Raw genomic sequence first — 8,493 nt, forward strand, 5'->3', positions numbered from 1 at the left:
GACTTAAAGAAAAAAATTGAAATGTTAAAGAGACAATTGAAAAATAAGAGAGAGACAATAGCCCCTTTGCAGGAATCCACAGATAAATCAGTAACCTGCCACTTCTGTGGGAAGAAGGGCCACAGAATGATAGAATGTAGAACTTTTCTCAAGATTATTGGAAGGAATATGCAGTTTAATAACAACTTTAGAAATAATAACTATAGAAATGATGATAATAATTATAGAAACTGGAATTTTAGAAATTATGGAAATAACTATAATGACTATAGAAATAAGAATTTTAGAAACCAAAATTTTAAAAATAGAAATTGGGAAAATAATGACAATGCTCCAAATGAAGAAAATGATAACACCCAACAATAATATATAAAAAATGGTGCTCGTCCAAAATATACTCGAGGTGCTAGTGCCCCTCAGGGGGATGCCCTTCAGGGGGGTGCCCAAGGAATGTCCCAAATATAATGAAGGTGGTTATTCTTAGACTCTATTGATTTTGTTAATATTAATTAACCTTTTTCAGTTTTGTCTCACCTCCAAATAGTAGAAAAGGATGAACAAAGAACTTAAAACAATGATTGGAAAATTACGTACTGAGACACATTTAAAATGTCCTGAAATTCTCCCTCTGGCCCTATTTTATCTTAGAAGCAGGCTTAGAGGAGACCTACACATCTCACCATTTGAGATGCTTTTTGGACATCCACCTATATAGGCTAAACCTTTCTCCCCTGCATATACATCACTATTAGGGGGAGATACTACTATTGCTTCCTATACACAGGAATTACAGCACAAACTGCGTGAACTTCATGAATCCGGAGCTGCAGTACAAGCCGGATCACTAGACTTTTCTCTGCATGACCTGAAACCAGGAGACAAGTTATATATTAAGAATTTCCTGTGTACTGGAGCAACTCAGCCTTCATGGGAAGGACCATTCCAAATATTGTTAACTACTCCAACATCTATAAATGTTGGAGAAAAAGACTCTTGGATTCATTGTTCACATGTGAAGAAAGCATCTTCTGTTGAGATATGCATTGGAGATAATAATCCATAGACAAATGGATGCTGTTTTTTGAGAACATATTGAATTCCTCATTTTTCCCCTTATTTTTTCATTGTTTTTCTTTTATTTTGATTAGAATAATTGATTTTTAATTTTTTCTCATTTCTTGTACTAAAGGTACATATAATTAATATTATTTTTCTGCAGTAATATGTTTAATATACATATACTTGCTATAATATCAATGCATACCCAAAAGCTTTAAACTATGGGAACCTGCCATTTATTGATAAAATATTATAGGACTGTGATTAATGTTTGTATGATTCCAGGAAATGGGATAAAAACAAGGAGCACAGACTTAACCTGAAAAGTGCCAAAAAGAGCACACAGGTCAAAATGAAAACAATCCATGTGGGATTGATGAACTTCTACACCAACATGGAAGGAGTTGAAACTAATGTGGACTCGAGGTTGTGACGCTTGACATATGTTAAGTCGTAGGACTTCCTTGTATCTACACTTTTTGTGAAGTACTCAGACAAGTACAAAATTTGACTATCATGCTGGCTCCCTATAGCCCTGGGAATGTCAAAAAACAGACGAGGGAATGACGCTTCCCTATCAAAACAAAATCCTAGTTCCTTTTCTTCTTATATTATGGCAACTTCCTGTAGTCTTGGTTGCAAATGGGTAAGTGAAATATTACTGCATTCTGTCCTACAGACTTGTGGGATAGAAATTACTTTAAATTGGACCTATACAAGGGCCTATTTTGAATTTTTTTTCCTTATGTTTTTGGTTGTGTTTTTCTCTTCTTTTGATAATTGACTCATAAACCCCCATAACTCAACATTGCATCCTGAGCTGAACTGGATGTTTTTTAACACCTACTTCAGGTGGGATTGTATTTTAATTTAAAATCCAAGATTTTGATTTTGTTCGAGGAAAGATCTTCAAGGAAGAAGCTTGCTAACTCCTAAATCCAGAGAATGAACTGTTGCAGAAAGATGCTGGAAAATCCACACTACATCAAGAAGATCCAGAAGAAACCTTGGGTGTGGTTGATTGAACTCAAGTTTGATTGAACATTTATTGTAAATGTACACTTTTATGCCAAGGGGTCTGCCCCTAATTTGGCTTCTGTCAATGTGCCTAGCAAAACATTGGTTTTTCTTTCTTTCTTTTCTATTCCTCCCTAACTACTGTAATTTCTTCTTAGAAAATTGAATATTGTACACATCTGTAGTTAGAAGTGCTTTAGGACTACAAGATGATTATGTTAAATAATCAATGGGGAGACTGGAAGGGACCAGGTTGTAAGACTTTAACAAACAGATAACTTTATGTAATGATAGTGAACATATTTATCTATAATGTGTGTGTGTGTGTGTGTGTGTGTGTGTGTGTGTGTGTGTGTGTGTGCAGTGCTTACCAGATACCGGGCAAAATGACAAACTCTTTACAATTATTATCTCATACACTATATGTACACGGTAACAGCAATATTGGACAATGATTATTGGTGAAGACTTGACTACTCTGGGACAATCCTGAAAAACTTATGACAGTGGATCAAAGCAGACTATCTTTCAAATCAGAGTATTTATGGTTTTATTTTGGGGTTTTGCTTTTGTACGAGTGTGTTCTTATAACAGTGACCGATACGGAAGCTGTAGTGGAACCTAGAAATAAAGAGAGGGGGAAATGAAGTAGAACACTCAGAAGTTTCAGGGGACAAATGAAGGATTTGTTGACCATGATTCAATTAGGAAATTTATATGAAGCCACCGAAGTCACAAGATTATCAGGAAACAGCAGAAAACAGTTGATTCTTCCTCACTGTATGTCTTAACCTGATGAATCACTTTTGTAGCAGTCCAGACCATAGGCATTATGGAGAGACAAGGAATGTGAGTGAGCTCATGGCCATCCTGTGCATGGCAATAAATTTTATTGCCAGCGTGGCTGAAGTTTAGGCGCGAAACCTGGCTTTCCTTTGTCTCACTCTCCCGGGGATAATAACCCCACCTTCACCTTGTCATAAGTTGCATTATCCAATGGGAATACCCCAGGTAACTCATCCATATGTATTGAGGTATCATATAACTGTTCAATATGTATTGAGCTGTCAAGACTATAAATAAGCGAGCCCCAGCAAGCTCCCCCCACTTGAAGATCTTCTCCCCTGCCTGTCTCTCTCTCTCTTCTCTGTCTTTCTCACTAAGGCCTGGCCTTTAGGCCAGGCCTGCCTTACTTCCTCTCTTTCTCCTAATGCTACCTAGCATTATCTACCTCCTGTAGTTTCTGATCTCCTTTCCATCTGAGCTAGCTTTATCCTCTGACCAGTATGGTGTTAAATCGAGATCATTGGGTGGTTTTAGCCTGAATAGTCACACTCAGTGGTCGGAGCTTAGCTGTGGCTCATACAAATAATATTTGTCTACTGACTCGGTTATTCACATCTCTAAAGTCGGCTCGTTCACGCCCTTCGCGGGATCAATACTTCTACTCTATCTCTATCCTCTCTTTCACCCCTTGCAGCCTCTCGCAGGCCGGGAGGCTACAACTTTAAAAAGAATAGGGTCAGGACAAGTTGAACCCAGAACCATTTTATTGATTTATACACCTTCCTTATTAGAATATAGAGTTGAAAACCACATAAACAGCTACAGGTCTGGCTAAGCAGGAACAAGTTTTCCAAAAACCCAATCTATCATGTCATCATCATCTTACCAGAAGAATTCCTGTGGGCACCTGTTATACCCCTTCTTAGAAGCCTTTGGTGAATCCATTGGATGATGGATTTCGAGCTTAAAAGGTTCTCAGATGTTCTACTAGGCAACACCTCTCCCCTTATTTTATAGATGAGAAAATTGAGGCCCAGGGAGATTAAAGTGATTTGCCTCACGTAACACAAGTAATCTGTGTCCCAGCCAGGATTTGAATCCAAGATTTGAATGAAGCAACTTGTGATTCAATGGATAGAGTAATGGCTCTGAAGTCAAGAAGACCTGAATTTAAATCCAGCTTCTAATATATACTAAGTGACCCTGGACAAGTTACTTAACCTCAGTTTCCTCTCCTATAAAATGTGGATAATAAAATGTGGAGGATAAGTTCCTCCCTTGCAGGATTGTTATGAGATTTAAAAGAGATAATATTTGTAAAGTGCCTAGCGTGGTGCCTGACACATCTCTTCAGAGTTACTTGCCTCTAAATTCACTGTTCTATCCATTGTACCATAGGCATGAAAGGGTGAATGAGAACTATCAATTGACACTTTTCATTTGAGATTCAATGTTCTAAGCACTATATCACATTCCTTCTTATCGGTGACAAAGCTGGGACTTGAACTGAGATCTTCTGACTCTAAGACCAGAGCTTTTCCCACACAATTCTACTTTCAGGCATAACCATCAGATTCTAGAAATGGTGCCCATTTTGAATGGCAATTCTATTGCCTTCTAAGGAGGTTTCTAGAAGCTAGGAGCAAGAAGTCCAATTTCTTAAAGATGTCAAAATGTGGTCCTTCATTTCTTGAAATGAGAGGAAAAATGACAGTAGGTTGGATTCTAGATCAAGACAAGTTGACTAAAAGAAGGAAGTTCAATGGTACACTCTGCCTCCTATACCTCCCATGACAAAGCAGTTATATAATATTTTCAAATGGCTTACTGTGTTCAATTACATATTTAAAATGTTTTGGTGTTTTAGGAAAAAAATTAAGGGATTTTCCCCCTTTTAGAACTCAAGTAAAGAGGAAAAAATAATCAGGGGTAGAGAAGTCAGAAAATGCTAAAAGGCTTACTGATTAAAAGGAAAACTTAAAAGCAGGAATACAGTCATGGGGAGACTTACCAGAAACCTTGAGGTGGAACTGTGTTTATGTCTTTCCAAGCAGGATATTAAAACCACAAGAGCAGAGCAAGCTTTATAGGGCCAATCTTTAGGGAAAATACAGCCTGATTCCAAGTTGGGAAGGGAGGAGATTCAATATCTAGCCCCAAGATCCTCAGACAAGGGATTGGGAGCCACCAAGTGTATCTTTTGTTGTTGAGTCTTTTTCAGTGACCTGATTTGGGGTTTTCTTAGCAAAGGTATGAAAGTGGTTTGCCATTTCCTTCTTTATGTCATTTTACAGGTAAGGAAATTGAGGCAAACAGGATTAATTGGCTTGCTCAGAATCATATAGCTAATTTGTGTCTGAGGCCAGATTTGAACTCAGAAGATGAATCTTCCTAACTCCAGGCCTGACATTCTGTCCATTGCACCATCTAACTGTTCTGAGTGTATCTTAGCGAAGAGATGAAAACAAGCAATTCACCATCCATTTATAGATTCGTAAAATCATAGAATCTCAGTTAGAAAGTGTGACTGTGAAAATATGGGTTCAAGACTTTGAATTGCCAAAACTGTAAAGATAATTTTAGTGTCTTGAATTAAATAAAAATAAGTGGTCGCCATGGGAAAAATTCCCAAATATGAAATACCCAAGTCAGCTGGGTTTTATGGAGATTTTAATTAATACAAATCAAGGAATTAAGGAAAGTGAAAGAGACAGAGTAAGAGGAAGTAGAAGGAAAAGGCTAGGGCCTAGGCCAATGACCTAGGCCTTTCTTTTTAAGAGAGAAACTAAGTCAGTCTTTAATCACTCACCCCAAGATCTTTCCAAGCAAAACTCTAGTGTTCAGAGACCCAGCAGCCTCTTCTGACTCCTGACCTCAAATTCAGCTACCAAAGCTGAACTAATGGAACTACTTTGAACTGGTTCAGACAGCTCTTTTTAAAGAGAAATTTCTCTTGTGTCACCTCCCCTAAATTTTCACATCTACCAATCACAGTAGATGCTTTTCCTAGGATAGTCCATTCTTAGTTTTTAGTTCTCACCTTCTCTGGGTAGATTATATCTTCTGAGTACTTCACACCTCTTTGTTAATCTTGCCCTTTGCAAGTTGCCTAACCTTTTAGTGATTAATTTGACCTTCAAAGTTACTTAACACCCTTTTGTATTAGATCTAAAAATAGACCTCACTTAAGGGGTTTTGCCTCACTATAAGTATGGGTTAAGTACTTTTTCATTGTTCAGTAAGGAGTTTACAACTTTATCTTCCCCTAAAGTATGCCTAAGTATGGGTGGAGTAATGTTAGGGTTCCCAATACATTCCTGACCAAGTAACTTCATTGTTTAAATGGGGAATAACCTTAACCATAACCTTAAGATAATGTTCCAAGGTAGAGTCTGAGAAATTTTAAGATTCACAAAAGGAACTCAAAGACCATTACTTGAACAAGAATTCCTTCTACCATATCTTTACAAAGTGATCATCAGTGCTATCAACTTGGAATCTAGAAACCCCAATTTTTTTTTTTTTGGAAAAATTTATTTAATCAATTTAGAACATTATTCCTTGGTTACAAGAATCATATTCTTTCCCTCCTTCCCCTCCCCCTGCCCTTCCTGTAGCCAACAGGCAATCCCCCTGGGTTTTAAGTGTATCCTTGATCAGAACCTATTTCCATGTTGTTGATATTTGCACTAGGGTGATTGTTTAGAGTCTACATCCCCAATCATATCCCCTCAACCCATGTGATCAAGCAGTTGTTTTTCTTCTGTGTTTCTGCTCCCACAGTTTTCCCTCTGGATGTGGATAGTGATTTTTATTGTAGATCCCTCCAAGTTGTTCGGGATCACTGCATTGCCACTAATGGAGAAGTCCATTATATTCGATTTTACCACAGTGTATCGTTCTCTGTGTATAATGTTCTCTTGGTTCTACTCCTCTCACTCTGCATCAATTCCTGGATGTTGTTCCAGTTCACATGGAATTCCTCCACTTTATTATTCCCTTGAGCACAGTAGTATTCCATCACCAACATATACCACAATTTGTTCAGCCATTCCCCGATTGAAAGGCATCCCCTCATTTTCCATTTTTTTGCCACCACAAAGAGCAGAGATATGATTATTTTTGTACATGTCTTTTTACTTATTATCTCTTTGGGGTACAAACCCAGCAGTACTATGGCTGGATCAAAGGACAGACAGTCTTTTAGCGCCCTTTTGGCATAGTTCCAAATTGCCCTCCAGAATGGTTGGATCAATTCACAACTCCACCAACAGTGCATTAATGTCCCGACTTTGCCACATCCCCTCCAACCTTCATTACTTTCCTTTGCTGTCATATTAGTCAATCTGCTAGGTGTGAGGTGATACCTCAGGGTTATAGAAACCCCAATCTTGAGATGTTGAGAGCCCCAAGTTTGTAGCAGCATGAGGTCTAAAGACCTCAAGGTTGACCTAATCACATGAGAATTTCTCCTGGAGGGAAGTCCCAACTTCCACAAGTTTCAGACTAACAATAAACCTTCAAGTACTTTAGGTGGAGCTAGCAGACTCAATCAGGTGTTAAGTACCCTTTTTTTGTACTGGTAGTTTCTCCCTTTACATCAAAGTCCTTTCTAAGGTAGCCCTGCCCTTGGCTGGATCTTTCCCTTTTGTGTCCATTATAAAGTCTCTCCCTGATAGTCCTGTCTAGGACTCCTCATGTTTTTGTAGCCATTGTAAAGCCAAGCAACCTTATTCTCCCGTCCTTAGTTCCCCAAGAGGTATAAAAATCCCCCAAATTCTTTTGTTCTTTGGAGTTGTCCTCTAGCTCAGTGTGTGGGGAAAATATTACACAGAAAGGATTTGAAATGTTGGAATGAAGATTGATGGACAGCAAAGGCAGTTGGAGGGGGGAGGGGCAACTGGAAGAGTGAAAATTGCTCTTGAGGGAACACTTTTTCCTGGTCCTTGGACTAGAAGGAGTTTTTCCCTGTGTCTCAGAATAGAAACTACTTTATTCCTGGATTTTCCCCAACTGTTTGCTCTATCTGGATTCCTGGAGATTGTGTCATTGAACAAAAAGATTTAAGGGGAGTGGTTTGAACTCTAAGGTCAGTCTTATTATACCAAAGAGACAGGCCCAACCAACTCTGTAGTTCAGATTCTCTTTTCCCTCTTGCTGTCTACTGCTAAAAACTTTGAACTTAAGAAAGCTAGCATAGATATTATCATAGAAAGAAATAAAAGAAACCCTCCACCAGCCTGTGAAGCCTGGCCTCAGCTCAAAAGTGGAGAGAGACTCAAACCCAATCTGTAGCAAAGTATAAGGCAAATTCCTATTCCCCTACCCTGGTATCTTCCCAGTTTGAACTTGTTATTAAATTCATCTTTAGTTAAATAAACACAGTCAAATAATCTTTATAAGGGTGAGGGAACCCTGAAGGGAGTAAGGGTTTTTTAGGGGAGAAGGTTCCTTGTAACCTCAAGTACCCTAAATCTTGAGGTGCTCATCTATCCCTTTTCACCCTGGTATATTATCTGTAAGGAGAGTATTTCTTTCTTTAAAAAAATTTTTTTTAAAAACCCTTACCTTCCATCTTGGAGTCAATACTGTGTGTTGACTCCAAGGCAGAAGAGTGGTAAGGGCTAGGCA

The sequence above is a fragment of the Monodelphis domestica genome, chromosome 4 (genome assembly GCF_027887165.1).
Source record: "Monodelphis domestica isolate mMonDom1 chromosome 4, mMonDom1.pri, whole genome shotgun sequence".
NCBI classification, from domain to species: Eukaryota; Metazoa; Chordata; class Mammalia; order Didelphimorphia; family Didelphidae; genus Monodelphis; species Monodelphis domestica.